Source organism: Papio anubis, chromosome 18, assembly GCF_008728515.1.
Source record: "Papio anubis isolate 15944 chromosome 18, Panubis1.0, whole genome shotgun sequence".
Classification (NCBI taxonomy): Eukaryota; Metazoa; Chordata; class Mammalia; order Primates; family Cercopithecidae; genus Papio; species Papio anubis.
The window spans coordinates 8,377,238-8,403,841 of record NC_044993.1 but is presented as its reverse complement, the minus strand read 5'-3'; the positions used below and the strand labels follow the sequence as shown (position 1 = coordinate 8,403,841).

Sequence of the window (26,604 nt, the reverse complement as noted above, 5' to 3'; positions counted from 1 at the left end):
GCGGGCGCCTGTAGTCCCAGCTACTTGGGAGGCTGAGGCAGAATGATATGAACCTGGGAGATGGAGCTTGCAGTGAGCTGAGATCGCGCCACTGCACTGTAGCCTGGGCGACAGAGCGAGACTCCGTCTCAAAGGAAAAAAAAAAGTACAGAGTCCCTTAATCTCTCCCTGGTCAATGGCAGTCCCAGCCCTGAGCTATGTGAGTGCTGGGTCTTGTTACTGTGAATTGTATACCTGAGCGAGGGGAAGAACACAGAGAGAGTTCACCCGATGTATTGTCTCTACCTCTCTCCTTCCTTCTCCAATCTCGGAACTTACATCGGAGAGAGCTGTCCTTGTGAATTTCCCCACCCCTTCCTCTGGTCCCTTCAGTCCATAAAGTATGAAATCTCCATGCATGGGCTGGTGTGTAGGATGTTCTTCTCAGCCAGTTGGACAAAGACATTTTGTTGTTTTGCACTTGGGAGACGTCACAAAAGGCTGTGCATACATCCTCTGTGTCCCTCTCTGGGAACCATGGCCTGGAAGCAGCTGACACCTGCTCCATTCCTGCACTGGTATCAGAGAACTTCCATGGCAGATAAGCCCGTGCGATTGCAGGAAATCCTCCACACCGAAGCCGCTTGCTGCCCAGAGACCTGGCCTGTGAGGTCCAAGGTGGTGCCATGTGACCCCAGACGCACCTTCTCCTTTCTGTGCTGGCCAGTGGGAAAGAGTAGAAGGAGCACTGGACTAAGAGTCAGGAGACACAGTTCCGGATCTAGCTCAGCTTCTTCAGCTCCAGAAAGCAATTTGCCTCTCCTGAGTGTGTTTTTCTTCCATAGAATCTCAGATTCAGATAAGAATTCCAATTGACCTAGGGCAAGCACCCTCACTTCTCTGTGCCTCAGTTTCCCATGCAGGGACATGGGGATGGCACCCCTTGCCTCCTAGGGCTATTGCAGGGATGATAAAGGGTCACTTCTTAATGAGGAGGAAGATGAAGGTGAAGGGCGGTGGGGGTCCTCGCAAGACAGAGGCCAGCCTCTGGTCCTCCTGGGGCCTCCACAGGGCAGCTCTCAGGTGTGGAAGGCATTCACCTCTGTCCCTCTGACTGGTACTCTTTGGCCCCAGCTCTGCTCTCTCGAGCCACCACAAATCCAACCCCTTCCTCTATGCACCACAATAGTCCTCCAGACCTCAGAAGCCAGTTTCTAACTGGACAGCAATCCTGCCCCTTAGTGTCATGTTCACCTTGAGCCTCCTCCTTAAAGGAAACCAGCAGAACCCTGCCAGGCCTCTTCTTGGTTGTCTCACTGGGAAGAGGGAAAACATGGACTTGGAGAGATTGTCCCTGAACCACAGCAGGTGTGGAAGAGGTAGAGGGGGCGCAGCCCAGCCTTGCTTCCCCGAAAAGCACCACCTTCCCCTGAGTGTCACCTGCCTTCTGTTTTAAGGGACTCTGGGCAAATATTTCATTTGAAAAAAGAGTTCTGCCACTTAGTGTAAAAATGGATCATGAGGTCAGGAGATCAAGACCATCCTGGCTAACACGTCTCTGGCTAACACGGTGAAACCCCGTCTCTACTAAAAATACAAAAAAATAGCTGGGCGTGGTGGCAGGCGCCTGTAGTCCCAGCTACTCAGGAGGCTGAGGCTGGAGAATGATGTGAACCCGGGAGGTGGAGCTTGCAGGGAGCCAAGACAGAGCCACTGTACTCCAGCCAGCCTGGGCAACAGAGTGAGACTCCGTCTCAAAAAAAAGAAAAAAAATAATATGACAGGTTTAAAAAGTTTGAAGCTAGGATAACTGTGGCTCAACTTGTCTTTCTGAAGAACAGATATTTCCAGTAAAACGGAACTGGTGTCTTGGGGCTCCCAAGAGTTAGTTCATTCTCCCCTTAGGATGGTGGCAGGGGTTTCCTAACCTGCTTAGCTGCCTTGAGACCCTCCCTCAACTCCCATTCCTAATCTCCAGCTTTACAGCAGCCGTGATATAGGGCCTTGAGGGCAGGGCCATGATCAGACCCTGTAGTGGACAGACGGGAGTCAGAAGAAAGTTGCCCACTGTCTCCCGGCTCTGGAGCCTGTTTGTGACATGGTGAGCTACACGCTGGGCACTAAGCTAAGGTAGTTTTGTTTTTTTAATGGAGATAAATTCACCTCATATGAAATTATCCACTTAATTTATTTTGGGTTTGTCTTCTCTTCTCTTCTTTTTTCTTTCTTTCTTTTTTTTTTTTTTTTTTTTTGAGATGGGGTCTCACTCTGTCACCCAAGCTGGAGTGCAGTGGTGTGATCTCGGCTCACTGCAGCGTCTGCCTCCTGGATTCAAACAATTCTTGTGCCTCAAACTCCCGAGTAGCTGGGACTACAGATGCCCGCCACCACACCCAGCTAATTTTTGTGTTTTTAGTAGAGACAGGGTTTTGTCATGTTGGCCAGGCTGTTCTCAAACTCCTGATCTCAAGTGATCTGCCCGCCTCGGCCTCCCAAAGTGCTGGGATTACAGGCGTGAGCCACTGCTCCTGGTTGCAGTGAGCCGAGATCGTGCCACTGCACTCCAGCCTGGGCAACAGAGCGAGACTCTGTCTCAAAAACAAACAAAAAAAAAAAGAGCATAGTTCAGCAGTCTTCAGCAAATTCGCGATGTTGTGTAACTGCCACTTCTGTCTAGTTCCAAAGCCTCTTCTCCACCCCAGCACGAAATCTCATGACCATTAGCAGTCATTCCCCATTCCCTTCTCTCCCCCTCTTCCAGCCACTGACAGCCACCAATTTATGTCTTTTTGGGCTTTCCTGTTCTGGACTTTTCATAGAAATAGAATCACACAATACATGGTCTTTTTCAACTGGCTTCTATTCCCTCAGCGTCATGTTGTCAGGGTTCTTCCATGTTGTAGCTTGTGTCAGCACTGCCTTCCTTTTGATGGCAGAATGATACTCCATTGTCTGTATGTATCATTTTTCTTTCTTATCCATTCATCTATTGATGGACGTTTGGGTTGTTTTCACCTTTTTGGCTGTCGTGAGTAAGCCACCATGAGCATTCTTGTACAAGTGTAGTCATGCATTGCTTCATGATGGGGATACGTTCTGAGAAGCGCGTTGTTAGGTGATGTAGTCACTGCACGAACGTCCTGGAGTGTGCTCACGGAAACCTCAGTGGCGTAGCCTACATCGCACCTGGGCTGTGCGGTGCGGCTTATTGTCCCTAGGCCACAAACCTGTACAGCAGGTTACTCTACTGAGTACTGGGGGCAGTTGTAACATACTGGTAAGTATTTGTGTGTCTAAACATATCTAAACATAGAAAAGGCACAGTAAAAATATGGAATCATAATCTTATGGAACCGCAGTCATATATGCGGTCCATCATGACCAGACGTTGTTGTGCAGTGCTTGGTTGTATTTGTTTGAGTCCCTGTTTTCAGTTCTTTGGGGTATTCACCTAGAAGGGGAATCGCCGAGCTTGGCCTTTTAGGAACAGTGCTATCCTTAATCCTCACGATAACACCCTGAGGTCGCTACAGAGGGAAAACCAAGGCACAGGCCGAGGGAACCACTTCCTTACACGGACAGCTCTGGGGTGGCAGAGCTGGGGTTGGGACCCAGGGAGTCTGGTCCTCAGAACCCTTTAGTTCCTGCTCTTTTCCTTCTCTGCAAAGGGGCCTTATATTAATCAGTTCTTGCCTTGCTCTAAAGAATACCTAAGACTGGGTAATTTTAAGACGAGAGGTTTAATGGGCTCACGGTTCTGCAGGCTATGCAGAAAGCATGGCAGCATCAGCTTCTGGGGAGGCCTCAGGGAGCTTCCAGTCATGGCAGAAGGCAAAGGGGGAGCCAGGACATCACATGGCTTGAGCAGGAGGAAGAGAGCTGGCGGGGAGAGGTGCCACACACTTTAAACCACCAGATCTCATAAGAACTCACTATCATGCCAGCAGTACCAAGAGGGATGGTATGAAATCCTGAGAAACTGCCCCATGATGCAATCACCTCCCACAGGCCCCGCCTCCAACATTGGGGATTACAATTGAACATGAGATTGGGGTGGGGACACAGACCCAAACCATATCAAGCCTCTTCCCCAAATGTTCAGCCCAGTGCCTCTGGGAACCCCTCCTTGGAATATTTGTTTTGCCAACTTGCCAGTGTGTCCCCAGTCTCCTTGAGCCTGAAAGGTCTGAGGCGGTGCTTCTAAAAGCCATTATCAGACTGAGCTTGAGAAGGAATGTGTGGGGACTGGGAAGGGTCCTCAAAGTCCTGCCCTAAAGGACAGCAAGTGGCTGTTCATTGCCCCCTGGAGTCCAGTGGGGTGGGTTTTCCGTTGCAAGGACCTCTGAGCTTTGAGTCATCTGTGCACCTTGTTGACAGTAAACAGAGGAACACCCTGCTTATTCAGAGACCACTTTCCAGCAAACACTCCGAACCCAGCCAAGAATCCAGGTAGAGAAGTGTACCAAAGTCACGGTGGCTGCCACACTCTGACCCTTTGGTTGCATTCCCAGCAGGGCCTCACTCCCATGCAGGGCACAGTCCTGACTAGTATATTGCTTGCGTTTCCAAGACCATGAAACTAGAAGCAGCAAATTGGGATGAAGCAGGAGGGAGAACACTTCCATGAACTGTGAGCAGAATGCCCAACAGCACAAAGTCGGCGGGGGAACGAAAATGACAGAAAGAAAATGAAGATAAAGAGTGCACCGTAGTTGGGGACACCGTTCAGGGGCCAGCAGCTCTCCACTGCTTCAGGAGCTCCTGACGGTGGCAGTGTGCGGTAGCAGATGCTCCAAGGGACAATTGCGTCAGCAAGAAAGGGCAAAGGCTACTCCCCACCATCTGCTTAAAGCAAGGGAAGAAGGAGTGTTTCTATCTAAAATTATTTAAATTTCTCTAAAGGGCCTTGGCACTCAGAGGGTAAGCTCTGGCTGGCATTGCCTCTGACCTTGGCCGTCTGATCAGGCAGTGAAAGAGGGAATTGTTCCTGGGGTTGCAAGGGAGTTGCTGCCAACATCTGGCCTGCCTGGCCCCTTTGTCTCCCCATTGACGGCGACAGCGTTGGGCAAGTCCTGGGCCTCATGTCTGTGTGCATGTCCCCACCCAGTCACCGGCACTCACCCCCCCAGGGTCGGGGTTCTGGGCCTCTCATACAGCTGTGGCCCCGATGGTAGAAAAGGAGGCTCTGTTCTTTAACCCTCAGTGGGATCGGCCACTGATCTATTCTTGTTACTTGTTGAGCAACTGTCCTAGGCTAAATCTGAATTCTTTCACAGTTAGTGTCCGATTTTGCTTTTTAAAAATAAGTCATTGGGAATACTTGACCCTGGGCAGAGAGCGGGACCAGCGCTCAATGAAGCTTGTCAATAGAGTTTCTCACGGCCGGGTCACAGACGTGGAGGGAGTGACCAAGTCCCAAGAGAAGACCCACTGTCTCACTCACTGTGTTTCCTCTCGCTGTGGGCCCCAGCCAAGGCTTATTGGGGGTTCTTTGTTTCTCCTTTGGACCTAAAGTCCTCTGTCTGTCTCTGCAGAGGCACTTCCGGATACCCGCTTCCCAAGTGGGTTCTGGGAAAGATGAGAGCATCTGAAAACCTTATGGAGGCTACTGAATACAAGGCCAAGGGGGCTGGATTTTTCTCTGTAGGCAAATCAGAAATAGTCAAAGTCACTGAGCAGAGGAACAACACGGTTGAGTTGTGTTTTGGGAAGAAAACTCTGGTGACAATGTTTTGGGTAGAGAGGGAACCATTGGAAGCAGGAAATAAAGATTGGAAGCCTTTGGAATATTCCAGAAAAAAAAATAAGAGGCAGAGCTAGGATAGAGGGCAGAGGAAGGTGTGGAATTGAAGGGCAAGAAGCAGCTGGCTCTGACCCTGGTGACTCACTAGATTCAAGGGCTGGGAGCGCTGAATCCAAGGGAGAAGTGGAGTTGGAGTGTGGCCGAGCAGTAGGCATGGTTGCCATAGGCCAGGCCTGGGAAGACGTTCCCGAGCTCCCACCAGAACCAGGTGGTGGGTTCAGCTCGCGTTCCCATCACTGGAGTGTAAGCCCCCTACTAGAAGGAAAACTCCTTGGAGGCAAGGAGCTTTTTCTGTTCTGTTGAACGATGTGTCCATAACACCTAGAACATGCTGGAAGTACTTCGATGTCCCCGAGCATGCACTCTGTAAATATTTGATGAATGAATAAACTGTGTCTGAAGCGTGGGAAAGAGACTCTTAATCTAGTTTTTAGGTTGTTTGTTTCAAGCTGAGTGTAAGGCCATGCTTGTGTATATGTTTTATGTGTGTAAAGTCATCCTTCTTTTTGTCAGAATGACCCTGTTTTTACCTCGAGTGGTCAGAGTTGTCTGTGAGAATGGCCAAGGCCAATGGGTCTGTTAAGAGTGTGCCAGCGTAGATCAGCCGCAGTCCCGCACAATGACAGGAGCCTTGGTTCATCCTACTAGGAAGACTGAAGCTCTTGGAAATAAACATCAAACTAGCCCGGCACCATCCATCATCCGAATTATCAACACATCGTGAGATGCCAGGAAATGACTTTCTGTTCTTGAATTGGCCTCTGGAGGACTCCCCTGAGACCCTAGTACTTCATTCTCTCTCTGTCCAGTAAAGGAACACTTCTGCAAGGAAGGGGTTCAGGTGACCATGGGTGAAGCCTGCTGGGCCTGGACGCCTCCATGAGTCAACTCCGACTTTTCAGGCCCCTGTGAAGGGAGAGCAGATGCTTTGAAATGGCCACTTTAATATCACCCGTAAGTTTGGAAAATTCTTAGAATTCATTGCATTCATTTGGAACTTCTTTTTCATTGAGGTGAAATTCACATAATGTAAAAACCACTTTTAAATGTACATTTCAGCCAGGCATGGTGGCTCACGCCTATAATCCCAGCACTTTGGGAGGCTGTGGTGGACAGATCACTTGAGGTCAGGTGTTCAAGACCAGCCTGGCTGATGTGGCAAAACTCTGTCTCTACTAAAAATACAAAAATTAGCTGGGTGTGGTGGCGGGCACCTGTAGTCCCAGCTACTCAGGAGGCTGAAGCAGGAGAATTGTTTGAACTCTGGAGGTGGAGGTTGCAGTGAGCTGAGATCGCGCCATTGTACTCCAGCCTGGGCAAAAGAGCGAGACTGTGTCCCAAAAAATAATAATAATAAATAAATGTACAGTTTGGTGGCATTTAGCACGTTTATAATGTTGTGCAATCACTACCATTTCTGTCTAGTTCCAGAATATTCTCACCACCTCAAAAGGAAACCCATGCCCATCAGCAGTCAGCCTGGCTCCCCCCCTGCCCGGCTCCCCTCCTGCCAGGCCTTGACAGCCACCCGTCTGATTTCTGTCCTATGGATTTGCCTCTTCTGGACATTTCATAGACGTGGATTAATTCCATTCTGAAGCCCTTTGTGTCAGGCTTCTTTGATTTAGGATCACATTTTCAAGGTTTGTCCATGTTGTAGCGTGTGTCAGTACAAATTTGGAGGCAGACACCGCATGACACAGCACCTTTTGGCCAGTCCATTTCCCTGGACCTTAGAAATTCCTTTGCATCTGCTCGAGGATTGGGCTGGAGAAGAACCCCACCTGTCCTGACCCTGCAGCTCCAAATGCCCTTCCATGTCCCTGGCCCAGCAGAATCCTCCTCGCTTCTCAAGATTCAGCTGTGAGCAGAGTTAGTGGCTGTCATCCCCTTTACTGCTCTGTAAGAGTCGCTGTCCCCCTCGTAGCACCTGTCTCACAGCATTCATCACCTCCCCCGTTCTCCATGAGCTCCTGGAGCGTGGTGCCCAGAGCGCTGCCGGCAAAGGCCTGTTGAGTGAGTGTGTGGTCCAGTGAACAAACGCACAGCATTCTCACACCGGGACTCCATGGCTCCCTCTAGCTTCAGGGATTGGTCATGTTGTCATTTGTTTGTGCTCCTGTCTTTTGTTTTCCAGAAAGGATTTGGGTTGGGGGTGGGTCTAAACAGTTACTTGTAGAGATGGTCCCGCCCCACACCTACCTTCTGTCTTCAGACCCTACTTACCAGGCTCTTTTGGAGATGGGATTTTGGACCCTATTGATGGGATACTGAAATGGACAAAGCAACTTTACTACTATTTTGATAACACAGATAACACAGCTAACTATTTGATAATACTGCATTTAGAAATGCTTTTTATGGTTGTCGCAAAAATCAGTCCTTGGCCTGTGTCTCCGAAAGAGGGACCCACTAGAGGCGTGGTGCGTCTCTTCTTGCATTGGAGGTGGTAACTTGTGGTTACTGTTATCGTAGAAACAGTGATAGTAGAAAGAGATGGTTGTTCACTGCCTACCTGTGTTTGCAGAGACAGTAGCAACAGTGATCCTTGGGGGTCCAAGAGTCCCTCTTCCCAACGCCTGTTCACATACATTTACTTAGTGTCTCCCGCACTAGGAGAATTAAATCCCGGGTGAGCCCTCACATTCCTCAGTGATCTGGTGAAACTCCAAGCACTGCAGCCTGCCAGATTACAAGACTCTCTGTAATCGAGATTTAACCAGTTTTTATGACTCAGGTCCTTCAGCCTCTCTCTCTCTGCCCAATACTCCTATTCATCCTTCAGAGCCCGACTCAAACATCACATACTCTCCGAAGTGTTCGTCCCACTTTCCCTAGGGCTCCTCTGCCTCCACACCTGCACACATACACATGGAATTCTACTAATCTATAGATATCCGACTCCCCACACAACTGTGGATGCTGGACAAGTGAACCAAGGAGGCATTTGCGTGGGTGCTTAAAGTTAGGTAAAGGAGAGAAGAAAGTAGATAACTCAAAGAGGAGAGATTGCTGGATTCAAATCTGGGGTGTTCCAGAATTCTAGGTATTCATCTAAGTCTGTTGGGACTCATGAGCTGTTTTCCCAATTTCGAATAGTAAAGAACAGGCTACATGACATGAAATCTGTGTGGTTGGTTGGGTTTTGTTTTTTGATGCAGTGTATCTAGTTTGATTCTCTAATACCAGTTACCTGGTGTTGATTTGAAACAGAAGTGCGGCAGGGCAGGGAATTAGAGGCGTTTATACAGGAGAAACGGAACCAGCATGACTCACTACCACAGGGCAAGGTCCAGGGGAACGCACTGGACACTGGAGCCAGCTTTACAGCTGGGGTCCACTCTGATGGGGCCGCCCGTTCCTGGGCTGTACCAGCTATTAGACATTTTAAATATCACCTCTGCTCATTATATGATGAGTATGTTTGGTAGGCAGAATTTTGAAAGGTGGAGTGCTGTGGGCACAATCGATGAGGTGGTCAGTCTGTGTCTGTGCCATATGTACTTGGGGGCCTGTGACCCGGTGGGGGTCCGTTTTCACCTCTGTTCAGCCAGCCCACCACAAAGACCTTGCTTCCCCAGCTGCTGCACAGATCGCACAGATCGTCATCCCCCTCGTGGTAAAGCTTTGAGGTGGATGTTCTTCTCATTCCCATTTTACCCGTGACAAAACCAAAGCTGCTGGAGGTGAAGTGGCCGCCAGAGGCCACTCAATGGGTGAGCTATAGCACTGGAGTGGCGATCTCAGCCATCTCTCCTCCATATTCCAGAACTTTCCTCCACTGCTCCTGACTTCCTGAAGTGACCAAATCTGTCTCTCCCTCCTTCCCTGTCTTCAGGGAGCAGATTTCTCATGGGGATTTTAGAAGAGCACACGTTGATCCCCTCCCGAGGGTGAGTGAGAGCCTCAGAGGTTTTGGGCCTGACTGTCCAGCCTCCTGGAGAAAGGTGGCCAAGTCTCTGTGTGGGCAGCCAGCATGTGGATGCATGAGTCGAGCTCCCTTGTCACATATCCTGGAAACCCTCCAGGGAAGCCTGCAGCCCCCAGGCCAGAGCTGAGACAGGAGCGGTCAGGGATTTCCCACTTGAAACACGCCATCTCTAAGGCTGCCGGCTCTTGCTTCCCCAGGAACTACTGCATTTGTGTTAAGATTATACCCTCTCTGCCTCCAAGAGGACTGAGGCTTTTCAGAGATGAGACACTGTGGAAGGAGGCAATTAGGATCAAACAGAACAAGACCCTCCGGATCCCAGGGCTGGGCCGACCACCACCCTGAGCTTTGTTTGGCCGTCTCGGAGCTTTCTGTTGAGGTAGCAGAAAGGGAAACACAGCTTGCATAGTTTTTGGGTTTTGGCCAGAAAAATTACCCATGTCTGTCTTTCAAAGTAGATGCCTTTCTTCTCTCTCTCTCTCTCTTTTTCCCCAGTCCAAGATTAAACCTCTTGAAGAGATATGGGGGAGACTTGTCCCTTCCAGTTGATTCTATGAAGGCAGAAGTTTTCTCTTGAAATTCGGAGCCTTGCTTGTCAGGTGTGGTCCCGGTGTGTCACCGTCCAGTGACCTCGTTTCCAGGCGGGGTGCTCTACCTTGGGAGGCACTGAGCAGTAGCCCCAGCGCTTCTCCACCATTGTCAGTGTGATGATTCAGTCATTACCTACTTCTTCCGAGATGACGTGGCCATGCCTTCAGTCATTGCCAAAACCCAACATCCTCTTTCTCTGTTATCTGCTTGGTTTGCTTTTCACCTATGCTTGTCATCACTTAGCATCCTGTGTATTTCGCTTATTTGTCTCTTCTGTCGGTCTCCACCACCATGCAGGAGACCCTGTGAAAGCCGGCGTGCTGTTTTGTCCTGGGGTACAGTGGGCCGTCTGTGCTGCACATGCTGACGTTCGTTGAGCCCTTACTATGAGCCAGAAGTGGGCCTCCTGTCGTCTTCCTGTGGCCCGGGCGTCTCCTGGGCTCTATCCCTCCCATTTCACAGATGAGGAGACTGAGGTTCCTAAAGCCCAACTGGCTCTCTAGCTGGGAGTCCCACAGCCTGCAAGAGGCAGAGCTGAGATATAAAGTCAGGTTTTCTGTCCCCAAAGCTGTGTTCTTTACCATTACAACTTGAGAAAAATGTATGAAAGGCCATAAACATATTCTGGTGCTCAGAATATTGTATTGCTTTTTTTTTTCTCCTTCCTTCCTTCCTTCCTTCCTTCCTTCCTTCCTTCCTCCCTCCCTCCCTCCCTCCCTCCCTCCCTTCTTCCCTCCCTCCCTTCCTCCCTCCCTTCCTCCCTTCCTCCCTCCCTCCCTCCCTTCCTCCCTTCCTCCCTCCCTTCCTCCCTTCCTCCCTCCCTCCCTTCCTCCCTTCTTTCCTTCCTTCCTTGCTGCAGTGCAGTGGCGTGATCTTGGCTCACTGCAACCACTGCCTCCTTGATTCAAGCGATTCTCCTGCCTCAGCTTCCCAAGTAGCTAGGACTACAGGCGTGCACCACCACACCTGGGTAATTTTTCTGTTTTTAGTAGAGACAGGGTTTCTCCATGTTATCCAGGCTGGTCTCGAACTCCTAGGGTGAAGTGATTCACCCTTTTCGGCCTCCCAAAATGCTGGGATTACAGGCATGAGCCACCACACCTGGCCTTGTCTTGCTTTTCAACAAATTTATATTCATGACAATAGTATCTACCTATATTAGAAGCACAGCAGACACGTATATGCAGACGTGTGTGGGTTTTTTTCGTTGTTGTTGTTGTTTTTCACCCTATGGCAAGTGCTTATGGGCAGGGCCAGGTCTCACACCCCATGGCACCCAGCCTGGCTCATGCCGGGCACACTGGTCTCTCTGTGGGATGACGCAGGCATGTGTGGCAAGAAAAATCCCAAAGCAATCCCCTGAGCCCCTGCCATGGTCTGTGTCCGTAGAGGCATAACCATCGATGCAGCGCAATGTATTTTCAAAGAACGCTTTTTGTTGAACCAGATAAAATGCATACAGAGAAGCACACACATTCAGGCTTCATAAAAAGTAGCCGTCCCTCCGTCCCTCCCTCCCCCTCTCAACACGTCATGGACATAGCGGGTAAACTTAAGGTGCTGAGTGAATCCGTTTAGTGAAAAATATAAGTAAAATGACAAAGCGTGCCGCAATGGTGTGTGCAATGACAGGCCAGCGTCAGCCCTGGGTCCCTCGAGATCTCAGAGAAGACATTCGGAGTCCTCTGGGGGATGGGTTGATGGGGCAGGGGGTGACAGCGGGTGTCCGGAGGCTGGAGGCCCAGGGATTGACTGCAGGGGCTGCCCTCAGGGCACAGAGCTTCTGAAGCTCACCGGGCCTCAGGAAAGACCAGCAGGACCCCTGAAAGGTGGAAGAGAGGCGGCCCTGTCTGCCAGCCTGGACACTTGGCTGGGGACCCTGAGAATGACCATGCCCCTCTGAGCCTCAGTTTCCCTCTGCACGTTGGGCAAAAACATCCCTCCCATTCTTTTCCTCCCTCCCATTCCTTCCTCTCGACCTCTTTCCCTGGTATTTTGTAGAAGGCTGTGTTGCTGGAAGGCACTGTCCCCAGCTTTCTTGACACTGTCAGAGGGTGTCCAAAGGAGGCTTCACTCACGCTGGCTTATTCCCATGATTTCAGGAACAAGGGAGAGATGTGGGTCACCTTGTCCGGGGTCCTGGCAGCTCACTTCTGGATCATGTCCAGCAGCCTCACTTCCTCAAGTGGACGTGGGTGTCCCTGGGAGAGAAAACCCGTGTCTCCCGGCTTCTGGGCCATCTGCTTTCTTTTAGGGATGGACCCAAGGAATTTTTTGGCAAATTGGTCCTCTGGGAAATTTCTGCAGAACTTGTCTGATGCTTCCGTAGAACTTAGGGATTGGGTTAAGGCCAGTTCCTAGGAGGGACATTGCAGAGATGAGGGCCTTAGGACGCCTCAGTAGGACCCAGTCCTGGTGTACACAACAAATAACAAACTAAACCACTCACCTCCATACCAACTGAAATATCTTTTGGTTCTCTGCAAAGAAAGCAAGGAGAGAAAACATTCTCGCTTTCTCTCATCCATCCATCCATCCATCCATCCATCCATCCATCCATCCATCCATCCATCACATTGCTATTTCTTCTTGAATGGTTTAGATCAGGGTTGGACCCCTACTTGTCTTTGTAAATAAAGTTTTATTGGAACACAACCATGGTCATTTGTGTAGTGTCTGTGTCTGCTTTCGCACCACAACAGCACTGTTGACAGTTGTGCGACAGGGCATATGGCCCACAAAGCCTAAAGAATTTTCTCTCTGGCCCTTTACAGTAAACGTTTGCTAACCTCTGATTTAGAGTTATAGCAGGTTCAAATCCTGGCTTCATTAATAACTAGCAGTATGGCTTTGGAAAAATTATTTCTCTTCTCTGGGCCTCAGTTTTCTCATCCATAAAATGGGATCATAATGGTACCCATGGCCTGGGTCATTTGTGGGGAGGTGCCTTTGAGCAGCTGACCCAGTATCCGGCACACATGAGGTCTTTAATCAAGTTACATTACTCTGGTCACCAGCTAAGGTGCCAGATAGAGATGTAGGGTGCCTATTTTTAGGATCTCACAACACAAACAGCTGGAGACAGTGCATAGAAGGCACTGGGGTTGAGGTGTGTCCCAGGCTTGTGAGAACCCAGAGGCAGAGTGCCCTTCTTTCCATACTGGCACCTGGGGAGGAGCACTACTTAGCGATTCAAAGACGAATGAGCTGCAGGTGCACACGGCCACATGGGTGAAGCTCTCAGACATCATACTGGCCAAAAGAAGCCAGACACAAACGCGTATCTGCTGTGTGATTGAATTTATACATGTTGAGGAATAGGCAGAGCTAATCCGTAGAGATGGATGTCAACACTCTGGACCTTCTGGGCTGGGAAGGGGAGCAAGGGAGCCCCCAGGGCATGGAGATGCTCCCCATCTTGGCCTGGTTGGCAGGTGCACAGGGGTGTGCATTGTCAAAATGAACCCACTGAAGATTTCTGCCCTTCTGCTCGTTATGCATTTTATTGGTTTTCTTTCTTCTTCTTCTTCTTCTTTTTTTTTTTTTTTTTTTGAGACAGGGTCTCATGCTGTCGCCTAGGCTAGAGTGCAGCGACACGATCTTGGCTCACTGCAACCTCCACCTCCCAGGCTCAAGTATCCTCCTGCCTCAGCCTCCCGAGTGGCTGGGATTACAGGCACCTGCCACCACGCATGGCTAGTTTTTGTGTTTTTAGTAGAGACCGAGTTTTGCCATGTTGCCCAGGCTGGTCTCAAACTCCTGGGCTCAAGTGATCCTCCTGCCTTGGCCTCCCAAAGTGCTGGGATTACAGGCATGAGCCACTGCACCTGGCTGCAGTTCACTGTTTCTATTTTAATTTTTTATGTACCTTACTGTTTACATCTTAGTTTTTCATAAAAGAAAGGAATGGAAAGAGAAAACGAATAAGAGAGCGGATTCAGAAATGGGAGAAGCTTGGGCAGTCGAGGGCTATCTCCTGGTCTGTGTGCTGTCTCAGGCCCCTGCCTGAGACATCGTTGAACCCCAGCCTCCTCTCACAACTTCTCATTCCCAGACCACAGTCACACAAACTCTGGCTCCCTGCGCTTTCTGTTTCCTTGGCCAAGAATGCCTGGCGCTCCCCTGCTTACCTTGACACCCGACTCAAAGGCCGCCTCTGGGCAGCCCTCCCCAGTGTTCCAGGGTGCCCCTCCCTCCTGTCCTTGCCCTTTGTACCAGACCTTCCTCCTTCCTCCTGCAGTGCCTTTGGCACTGTGGTGGTGTTACTTTGCACTCCCCATTACCTTGCACTCTCCGCTCACCCTGCTTATGCTGGGGCTCCCAGGCCAGTGTCTGGTAGAAGCAAGGCAGTACTCAAAATATCAGTCCTGGCTTCCATGTGGCCTTTCCACTGAGCGGCTGCGACCGAGGCCCACTGCCTAATGGACCCGAACCTCCTTTTCTTCCTCCATAGAACTGGGGAGTCTTAGCGGCACTCCTTTCCCAGGATCCTTGGGAAATATCCATGAGATGAAGATGGTCTTTGGAGGCTGCTTTGGTGAGGACCTGGCATGTGGCATGTGCCCGCTCCAGGCTGCCTGCTGTGGTCCTTCCCAATGCCTGTGACTTGGTGGTTGGAAATGATGCTGAGTTTGGGGCATCTTTGTTTCCCTCACCTGTTCCAATGACAAAGGTGCCCAATGGCACAGATGCCAAGGGCTGCACCCTGGGGACCCAGATTTTCATCCGTCTTCTCATGCCCACGAAGATGACTGTGGCTGGAGGGGTTTGAATGTGGAAATATCAGTCCTTTGCTCTATTATTAAACCTTGAGCCTTGTGGCCATAAAAGGGGGTGGCTGCCATAGCTGGTTTCATGATTAATGAGCCTATATCCTGCCTCTTGACGGTCTCCACGGAGCCCCAGGCACCAGCTCTGCCCTCCCGGCCCAGCTGCAGGCTGTGCTGCTGAGGTCTGGGCAGCAGAGAAGGGTGCCTGGAGGGTCTTTCTGTCGTCTTGATGAACCCATGACCCCTCCTGGGTCCCCAAGGAGAGTTGGGTCTTGTGGGCTTGGTTGAGATTGGCGAGAGGAGGTGTTGTGCCTAGCCTGGGGGGTTGGAGGGTGGGGGGAGTGTCTGCTGTACGGCCCTGCGATGCGCAGGTGCCATCGGGGCTCTGACCCCAGGCCATCGAGAGCTGGTGTGACCTGCTTGCCATCCGTCATGCGGAGCTGGTCGGTCACGCCATGCACCAGGCCGACTCCAGGCCGGAGCTCTCCTCTCCGCTCTTTTTGAGGTAATCCGTGGATGATGGAGGAGCTTGGCAAGCATTTCAGCAAAGCTCCTTTTTCTTGTTGAGGCTTGAAAGTAATTGCTTTCGTGCAGTGAGTGCCCGCCGACCACCTGGCGTGTCTGGGCATTGAGCTCATTGGCCCCTGGCACAAATGGATCCTCACCTCACCTGGTGCCTGCCTGTAGCCCCTCCTGGCCGCTTTCTCACAGCTACGCTCCCTCCCGAGTACCCTCTGGAGGAGTCTGGGGGAGGGGGCAGCATAATCATAGTTACCTGTGTCAGATGCTCACCTGTACTGAGCACGCCACCCACCCTGGCCCATTCAGGTGCTCTCTGCAAACACCCTTAAGGCAGGTACAGCATTCCTTCCCTTCCCTCTTCCCTCTACCCTTACCTTCCCCCACCATACCTTTCCTCCTCCTTCCCCCTCCTTCTGTTCGTCCCCCTCCTCCCCCTCCTCCCTCCTCTCTCCTCTTCCCCCTCCCCCTTCTCCTCCTCCCCCTCCCCCTTCTCCTCCTCCTCTCCCTCTCTTCCTCCCCCACTTCTCCTCCTCTTCCTCCTCCTCCTCCCTTTTTTGAGACAAGGTCTGGCTCTGTTTCGTGGGCTGGAGCACATTGATGCAGTATCAGCTCACTGCAACCTCCAACTGCCAGGTTCAAGTGATCCTCCCACCTCAGCCTCCCAAGTAGCTGGGACTACAGGCATGTACCATCATGCCTAGCTAAGTTTTGTATTTTTTGTAGAGACGGAGTTTCACCACGTTGCCCAGGCTGGTCTTAGCCATCCACCTACCTCGGCCTCCCAAAGTGCTGGGATTACAGATGTGAGCCACCGCGCATGGCCAGCATTACCTTTTTCTTAGTTGTAATCTAATGCAAAGTGTACAGTTGGGTTGATTTCACTGTATAGCAGTCCCCGCTTTTCCACCGGGGGATATGTTCCAAGGCCCCCAGTGGATGCCTGAGACCTAGAATAGTACTAAATCCTATATACACTATGTGTTTTCCTAAACATATATATGATAAAGTGTAATTTATGGATTAGATACTGTAAGAGATTAACAGCAGCAATTTAAAAAATAGAACAGTTAGAACGATATACTACAATAAAAGTAATATGATATGGTCTTTCCTTTCTCTCTTTCTCAAGACACCTTAATATTTTCAGACCGTAGTTGACCACTGGTAACTGAAACATCTGACAGTGAAATCTCAGATTAGGGAGGACTACTGTATTCACCAGGCTGTACGACAGTCACTAATTCTAGAACATTTTCACCCCATACCCATTAGCATCATGCCTCATTTCCCCATCCCTGCGCTGGAAACCATGAACCCACTGTCTGTCTCTATGGATTTGCCTATTCTGGACGTCTATATATAATTGGGATCATACAGTGTGTGGTCTTTTGTGTCTGCCTTCTTTCGCTTTGCATAATACTTTCCTTTTTTTGTTGTTTGTTTGTTTTTCTTTTTTTCTTTTTTCTTTTCTTTCTTTTTTTTTTTTGAGACAGAGTCTTGCTCTGTCACCCAGGCTGGAGTGCAGTGACACAATCTGAGCTCACTGCAGTTCTCCCACCTCAGCCTCTTGAGTAGCTGAGACTACAGGTGCATGCCACCACGCCTGGCTAATTTTTGTGTTTTTAGTAGAGACATGGTTTCACCATGTTGGCCAGGCTGGTCTCAAACTCCTGACCTCAAGTGATCCGCCCACCTCAGACTCGCAAAGTGCCAGGATTACAGGCTTGAGCCACCATGCCCAAACCTGCATACTACTTTCAAGGTTCATCTGTGTAGTAGTGTGAATTAGACTCTCAGTCTTTTTTATGGCTGCATAATACTCCACTGGATGGATAGACTACATTTGTTTATCCATCATCTGTTGATGGATACTGTTTCCATGTTTTGGTTCTTATGAGTAATGCTGCTTTGAACACTTGTATGCATGTTTTTGTGTGAACCTGTGTTTTCACAACTCTTAGATGTATATCTAGGAGTGGAATTACCAGGTTATACTTAACTTTTTGAAGAACTACCAAACTATTTCACAAAAAGCTGCCTGCACCATTTTACATTCACACTAGTAGTGTAAGCAGGTTTCACTTTCTCCACCTCTTCTTCAACACTTTTTTTTTTTGTCTGTGTTCTTTTATTTATTTGGTTTTTCTCTATCCATCCTAGTGGGTATGAGTCTGATCTCACTTTTACCAGGGAGAAAGTGGAGGCTCAGACTTACCAAGTGACTTGCCTAAGGCCAAGTTGTGGAGTTTGGATTCAGCTCTAGAATTTCTTTCTTTCTTTCTTTCTTTCTTTCTTTCTTTCTTTCTTTCTTTCTTTCTTTCTTTCTTTCTTTCTTTCTTTCTGTCTTTCTGTCTTTCTGTCTTTCTGTCTTTCTGTCTTTCTGTCTTTCTGTCTTTCTTTCTTTCTTTCTTTCTTTCTTTCTTTATTTATTTATTTATTTATTTATTTTAATCTTTCGGCCAGGCACGGTGGCTCACGCCTGTAATCCCAGCACTTTGGGAAGCCAAGGTGGGCAGATGACTTGAGGTCAGGAGTTCAAGACCAGCCTGGCCAACATGATGAAACCCCATCTCTACTAAAAGTACAGAAATTAGCTGGGCATGGTGGAGCACGCCTGTAGTCCCAGCTACTCGGAAGGCTGAGGGAGGAGAATTACTTGAACCCGAGGAGGCAGAGAGTGCAGTGAGCCAGGATCGTGCTATTGCACTCCAGCCTGGGCAACAGAGCAAGGCCCTGTCTCAGACAAAAAAAAAAAAAAAATTTTTTTCTTTCTTTTGGGACACAGCATACACACAGAAGAGTACACACATTGTATACTGCTTGATGAACTTTAACAAAGTGAACACACTGTGTCACCAACAGCCAGAATCCAGACCTAGAATGCTGCTAGCCCTCCCCAGAAGCTCCCACTTGCTGCCTTCCAGCACCATCCCTCCATGGGGTAACCAGTAGGATCAACATCATGTCCTGGTTTTCCCAGGATTTTCCCCTGATAGAGTAGTGACCATTCAGCATTCCAAGAAACCCTTTAGTCCTAGGCAGACCAGACAGTTGGTCGCCCAGTAGCCAGTACCCTAACTTCTCGTGGCACAGACTCAGATGCACCTCTTTCTGAAGTTTGTATGAATGGAAGCACATGGTGATGTACGTTGTTGACGTACTTCTGTCCAGCTGCTTTTGCTTCATGCTCAATTAGTGTAGGTCTGTGTGCTGTGCATGGTTGTAGATCATTCATTCTCATCATGTAGGCTTCTCCTGAATAGATATACCAGGATTTCTTTATTCTTTCTTCTCTTGGTGGTCATTTGGGTAGTTTCCATTTTGGGCTACCTAATGCTCAGGGAACACTTGTGCAAACATCTTTGGGAGCACTAATGTGGGCATTTCTGTGGAGGAGGAGGATTGCTGGGTTCTAGGGGACTCATGTTCAGCTTCAGCAGAGCTGTCACCAGGTGGATTCACAATCTAACTCCCTCCAGCAATTTAGGATTCTGTTTGCACTGTATCTATGCCAACACTTATCATTGTTCATCTTTTCCATTTGAGCCATTCTGCTGGTATGATGGTCTCATACTCTAGTAACCCCTCTGGTCTTTTTTTTTTTTTTTTCTGAGATGGAGTCTCGCTCTGTCCCCGATGCTGGAGTGCAGTGGCGTTATCTCTGCTCACTGCAAGCTCCGCCTCCCAGTTCACGCCATTCTCCTGCCTCAGCCTGCCTTGTAGCTGGGACTACAGGCGCCCACCACCACGCCCGGCTAATTTTTTGTGTTTTTAGTAGAGATGGGTTTTCACCATGTTAACCAGGATGGTCTCGATCTGACCTTGTGATCCGCCCACCTCAGTCTGGTCTTTAATTACTAGATGCCTGTAGACGAAGGCCAGGGCACGAAGTCCAAACATCTTAGTTTTCCTCCCAGCTCTCACACACAACTGTGTATGGTTGGTCAAGTTGTGCACCTGCTCGGAGTATTCATTCCTGGTGTGTCATGAGAGTGATGCCAAGTTGAACTACAGGTGTCTGGGGACCTGCTGCGCGGGACAGTAACAGAAGGCCGGTCCTGAGACCGCTGCCATGCTGGTTCCAGCCATAGCTTCAGCTCTGGTCCCAGCTCCTTTCTGCATAATATGTACTTGAGGTGTGTGAGCACAGAGGTACACAAATTGGAGTTTGCCTCTGGCCAGAGGAATTTGGCATAACAGAGGGATGGAAGTTGCTGTCTTGGGGGGTTATGAAATTGAATCCTGGGCCTGTCTTATAAGAGCAGGAGGCCTGTGTGAGACTTCCCCCACTCCGTGCCTCAGTTTCTTCCTCTGTAGCGTGTGGATAACAGGAATAAAAACAGCCTCCCCGCCTTAGCATTGTTGTCAGGTTAAATGAGGGAATATATATAAAGCTGTTAGCATGTGCTGGCCACATGGTAACTGCTTGATGAATATTAACCAGGGGCACGTGTGCATGTCCGTATTGTAGTGAGGCTAGCATCTGCATAGCAGGTGTCCTTCCTTCTGTCATTAAAAAAAGATATATGCCGGGCGTGGTGGCTTACGCCTATAATCCCAGCACTTTGGGTGGCAGAGGTGGGTGGATCATGAGGTCAGAAGTTCAAGACCATCCTGACCAACATGGTAAAACCCTATCTCTACTAAAATTACAAAAATTAGCCAGAGTGGTGGTGGGTGACTGTAATCCCAGCTACTTAGGAGGCTGAGGCAGGAGAATCACTTGACAGGAGGCGGAGGTTGCAGTGAGCCGAGATTGCACCACTGCATTGCAGTCTGGCAACAGAGCGAGACTTCGTCTCAAAAAAGAAAAAAGAAAAGAAAAGATATATACAGCTGACTCTTCACTGTAGTCAAAAGTTAGAGACAATCCATGTGTCCATCAACAGACAAATGGCTAAACATGTGACCTGCCCATACAATGGAATGTCAGTCAGCCATAAAAAGGAATGCGATTCCGATTCATGCCATGGCACAGATAAACCTCAAAAACAGTGAAAGGAGCCAGACACAAAGAGCCACAAAGTATGTGATGTCATTTATGTGACATGTCCAGAACAGGCAAGTCCCATAGATAGATAGCAGGCTAGCGACTGCCTGGCGCCCGGGGATGGGGTAGCAGGGAGTGACGACTTAATGGTATGGGGCTTTCTTTGGGAGTAAAAACATCTCAGAACTAGATAGAGATGATGGTGACACAGCATCAGGAATGGACTCAATGCCACTGAATTGTACATCTTAAGTGATTAATGGTTAGTTTTACGTTGTGTGAATTTTATTTTGAATTTTAGAAATGCAGCCAGTGGAGGTGGGGGCTGAAGCCCATTCTGCCAGCACAAGGCACTTTTAGCACCACTGTGTTTGCCACTGTGATGGCAGCCTCATCACTGGTACTGTTGTTGTTGTTGTTGCTGCTGTTGACTGACTAAGCAGGGCTGCCATCCAACTTCTTGTTTCTCCTTTGGCGCCCCAGGGTGTGTGTGCGGGGCCAGCAGATCCTTCCTTACGGTGCGGTGGTGCCACGTGGAACCCGACTGTGCGGCATAGGTGTCCCCTGTGTGATGACTGAAGCCACTTCCATGTAGGAAGAGAGGGGACTTGTCTGCAGTCCAGCACTTCCAGCCAGATGTTAGGGCCACCCATGCCCCGTGACACACAGCCTGCCGTTTTCAACCCCATCCCCGACTGGGCAGGGTTTCTCTGGCCTCGGGAACAAGCTCATGGGAGGATTTTCCAGACTGGCTTCTTCTTTTGGGGTCCGGGAGCTCCTCCCCTCCCCTCCCTGGGACATGTTTTGAGTCAGCCTGGACGTCATGATTCATATTCTCTTTGAGAGGAATCCCCATGGAAACCAGCAGGCAGGTTTGGGCAGGAGGGAGCTGGCTCCCCAGAAAGGCAAGAGAAGGCGAAGGCTAGGGGCCTTCTGCCAGCATCAGGGGCGGGCCTGACGGGGGCTCTTTCTTGGGGGGTCAGCTGACCCCATTCCCCACCCACTCTGGGAGCAGGTCTGAGGCGGTATCTGGTTTGCAATGCCAGTTCTGAAGATCTCTGGGGGTTCACATGGGACCCTCATGAGGTCCCTCTAGGCCCTCCTTTTTCCAGCCCAGATCCAGCATTGCGTGCCACCGGACAGGGGGCTTACCTGGAAACAGGCGGAGGCGAAGTATCTCTTCCTGGTCTGGCAAATTCAGGACCCCTCAAAACTAGCCCCATATCTGTCCCTAAGAGCAAAAAGACAAAGGCAGAGTTCACTGACCCATTCTCCAGCTTCCACGGAAGGCAGCGTCCCCAGGGGCCCGAACCCCAGCTTGTGGGCTGCCGCATCTCCAGTACCCTCTGGGCGCTGTCACCTTGCAGGCATTCGGTTAGCCAGCGGGCCCGCTGAACCTACCTGGGTTCGCTCGTTGCTTCTCACATGGCCCTGTCAAGCTAGTGGCCCAGGACAAAAGCCCCTCAGCCTTGGCCAAGGCTCCCCGGTTCCCTTTAATATCCATTTAATGAGAGCAATTTGGCAACAATGTAAAACATGCTCTTGCCCTTTGTCCCAGTAATTCCGTTTCTGGGAATCTGGCCTAAGGAAATAATCCTAAATATAGGGTAGAAAAACATGTTTCACAAGGATCTTCACTGCGGAGTTGTGCACGGCAGCATAAAATGAGACAGTGGCACTGTCCCTGAGGGAGGGGGTGAGAGCAGGGATGAAACTGATGGTGGCAGAATATTTTATAGCTGCTGCAGTGAGAGTTCTAGAGCTTGCCATTCAGAGCAGGGAAATATATGTGCGATGATGTGAAAAAAAAAGACGTTACAAAATTCTGTGTACCGTATGATTTGGGCTTTATAAAAAATTATGTATTAAAATAATCAGGAAAGTCATACACCAGAGTGCTAATGAGTGGTCTTGATTGGATTTTTATGGGAAAGATTTTATTCATCACCTTCCAAATTACCGTCAGTATTCACACATTGCCTTTTTTAGTCAGGTTTGCGTTGTAATTTACATACAGTAAGAGTCATGCTTTTAGCATGCAGATCTGTGAGTTCTGACAAACGTATACAGCCAAGTCACATCGCCCCCACAGTCAATACAGAGTCCCCCCCAAGAGTCCCCCTGCCCCTCACCCGCCCCAGCGGCTGGCAGCCACGGGTGTGATTTCAGCCCCTGTAGTTTTATTTCAGGATGTCATATAAATGGAATGATACAGTATGCCTTACACTGCTCTTAACGTTTAGGAAAAAGAATTTTCCTCTGCTTATTGTTCTCCTAGCTGTACATCTTAGAGCAGGATTCCCTACCATCCCTCAATGGAGGAGAATTTTAATGTTTTCTCTTATCCAATTCAGCCTCCTACCCCAGACGGGAATCTCCTCCTCTGGAGCTCCGGTCATCATGTTCAGCTTACCAGGGAATTATCAGTTATCTGTAAAGTCATCCCAGCAATAGGAAAGTACCCAGCACAGCAGAGGTGCCGGGGCAGTGTTAGCTCAAATCTGAGCCCAAGGAGCAGCAGTGTTCAGAGGCTTTCCATCCCAATCCAGCCCGTGTGCCCTGCAGGCCTCCTGCGTTCCTGCTCAGTGATAGCACTATAGCAGCAGCAGCAGTTTTGTTTTTGTTTTTAAATAAACATATTCTTTTAGGACAGTTTGAGACGTATAGGAAAGCGACGAGGATACTCTGAGTTCTCACACATCTGCAGTCTGCTTCTCCAGCTGCTAGCATCTTAGTCTGTGTGCCGCGTTTGTCACAACTCTCTTGAACCAGCATTGATACATGATTGTCAAAGTCCATGTTTTATTAGATTTCCTTAGGTTTTCCGTGATGTCCTTTTTCTGTCCCAGGATCCCATCCAGGATCCCCACAGTACCTGTAGTCACGTCTCCCGAAACTTCCCTTGGCTGGGATAGTTGCTCAGGCTTTCCTCGTGTTTAATGAGCACTGGTCAGGAGTTTTGAGGAAGGTCCCTCAGTTAGGGTTTGTCTGATATTTTTCTGATGGTTAGACTTGAGTTATGGGTTTGGGAAGGAAGACCCCAGAGGCAAAGATTCATCTTTCTCAAAATAGTTCATTTGATTGCATTCTTTAGTTTGTTCCAGGTACTGTGCTGAGTCCTTGATAAACTGGATCTCCTTTAATGCTACCAGGAATTCTGCCTGTTAAATAAATTCTCATCTTAACCAGTAGAGAAAGTGAGCTCAGAGAGGGGGAGTAACTTGCCTAAGGACACACAGTAAGTGGCCCAAACGCAGGTCTCCTTGGTCCTAAAAAGTCTGCTTTTGGCCAAATCCTGCTTCAGACAGGAGGCAAGCAGCTTGTCTGCTTTTTAAAAATAGAATGGGCTAGGTGTGGTGGTTTATGCCTGTAATCCCAGCACTTTGGGAGGCCGAGGCAGGAGGATCACCTGAGGTCAGGAGTTCGAGACCAGCCTGGCCAACATGGTGAAACCCCATCTCTACTAAAAATACTGAAAAATTACCTGGGCGTGGTGGTGGGCGCCTGTAATCCCAGCTACTCGGGAGGCTGAGGCAGAAGAATTGCTTGAACCCAAGTGGTGGAGGTTGCAGTGAGCCAAGAACGCACCATTGCACTCCAGCCTGGGTGACAAGAGTGAAACTCCATCTCAAAAAAAAAAAGAAAAGAAAAGGACCGGGTGCCGTGGTTTATGCCTGTAATCTCAACACTTTGGGAGGCTGAGGCAGGTGGATCACAAGGTCAGGAGTTCAAGACCAGCCTGGCTAAGATGGTGAAACCCCATCTCTACTAAAAATACAAAAAAATTAGCCAGGCGTGGTGGCGGGCACCTGTAATCTCAGCTTTTTGGGAGGCCGAGTCAGAGAATTGCTCTGCCCAGGAGGCAGAGGTTGCAGTGAGCTGAGACCGTGCCACTGCAACTGGGCAACAGAGCAAGACTCCGTCTAAAACAAAACAAAACAAAACACAAAACAGTATGTATTTATTTATACACAACCTTTCCCAAAAAAGCCTTGGTTGCAACTTCAGATCAAAGCCACATTCAGACACCTAAGGCAGCGTAGGTGAAAGGTGGACTCACAAAGCCTCTCTCCGGTGTGTTGTGGGTGATGCTTACAGTTAAAACACGGATGAACATTGCCTTTTTTTCCGTAAGGTGTTCATTCATTTGTTAGGAAATTAGTAATCACCTCTTAAATGTCAGACGTCATTTAGGCACATGAAACAGAACAGGTGAACCCTCCTGCTCGCATGGTACCTAAATAGTAGCAGGGGACACAGACAGTCAGTGAGCAACACAGTAAGTATTTGAACGTGAATGAGGAAAATAAGCGTAGAACCAACCGCCAAGCCCTGGCTTCTCCGGCAGTGCTCAGGACAAGACATGCTGTTAGGGCTGAGTCATTTACTGCAGAATAGTGAGAACAGAACAGTGCACGGGCTGCTGGAACAGGCCAGAACGGTGAAGGGCAGACCCAGGAGTGTGACTTTGAGGCATGGTGGTATAAAGAGAACCCTCTTGGGTGACACATGGCAGCCGCCGGGTTTGGTGGCCAGGGGGTCCTCTGAGGGGTGAGCGATGCAGTGGTGGAAAGGACGGGATGAACGCAGCTGCCTCCTCCCCTAGGTTACGGGGTCCAAGCAGCCTTGTCGCTCACCTCGACCTTTGCAGCAGCCTGCAGACTGTCCCCGTCACCACTGTCTCCTTTCAAGTCTGTTTTCTGAGCAGCAATCCCTGTGAACCTTGGCTAAAGCTCGTGCAACCCCCGGGAGGAATCCCCAAGCCCCTAGGTGGACCTACCAACCTCCCCAGGAGTGGCCTGCCCTTCTCTCCAAGGCATCGCTTGCCCAGCCCTCCGTCCGTTTCCCTTCTGCTCCTCCTCGAACACTCCCAGCTGTTCCCACCTCAGAGCCTTTGCACTGGCCCTGGGCTCTGGGACACTCTTTACTCCTGCTCTCAGCCACCTGTCATCACACCCCATTGTGATTCTTTGTGCAGCACTTGCCACTCTCCAATAGTTTATTTATTTAGATATTTTGTTTGTTGCCCGTTTGCCCACTGGGCTCCTGTCTTACTTACTGCTAAATCTCCAACACCTAGCATGGCGCCTGGAACATAATAGAAGCTCAGTAAATGTCTATCGGATGAATGAAGGAATGAATGAAAAATGAATTGATCAATCCCTTGTACTTTTTGAGCCTAGCAATTAATCACATCAGGGAAATTGAGGCAGCTTCAGCCATCAACCCTCTCTACCTCCACCCCCATCACCGTGACTCTCCTTTGGCAGACAGATACTGAAATTAACAAACCTAACGGAGGTCCCCCATCTTTATGGTAGAATTAACCTGTTGGCCTTAGACTTTGAATTGCCTTGGCCTGTTTCTTGGAACACAGGATAGAGGTCAGGTCTCTTGATTCCGGAGTCAGATGGCCGAGTTCAGTCCTTTCCATGCCACTCCTACCTGGATGACCTTGGGCAAATCACGTGACCTCCTGAGCCTCAGCTTCCTTGTCTGTATGATGGGATGACCTTGATACCTGTTCCATAAGACCTGTGTGAGGATTAAATGATTGCAACGTGCCCAGGGTGCATGGAAGAGCTAGGGAGGTGTTCGCTGTTACTCTTCTCAGCTGTGCTGCACTCACTTGATTCTCCTGAAGTCTGACTTCCTGGAGCCAAAGTGACAAGGACACCTGCTCTGGCTCCTGGTGGCCATTATATCCCTCGGTCACCTGGTGCCTTCTCGGGACAGCAAGACTCACTCAGAGAGTGGTGGGTGACTGTAGATTTCTCTTGCCCTGCCCCTACTCCCAATGATGACTGATGATAATAGCCTTTCTCATTCTTTTCAACACGTGCTATTGAGCCCTTGCCATGGGCCAGGCACTGGGGAAAGAGTGGGAACCAAGACAGACCTAGGCCCCGATTTCATGGAGCTCGCAGCCTGGCCAGGAGGCAGACATCCAACAGATAATGACACAGAATAGAGATGCCGCCTAGGGGCGGGGCTGGGGGCACAGGGAGAGCAGACCCCA

General features: G+C 49.6%; 1 protein-coding gene across 1 annotated transcript in view; it reads left to right on the top strand.

Annotated features, from left to right (window-relative positions):
* The window catches only part of CMIP (c-Maf inducing protein), a 261,683-nt gene that overhangs the window by 133,071 nt on the left and 102,008 nt on the right, over positions 1-26,604 (top strand). The gene's annotated exons all lie outside the window — the stretch shown is intronic.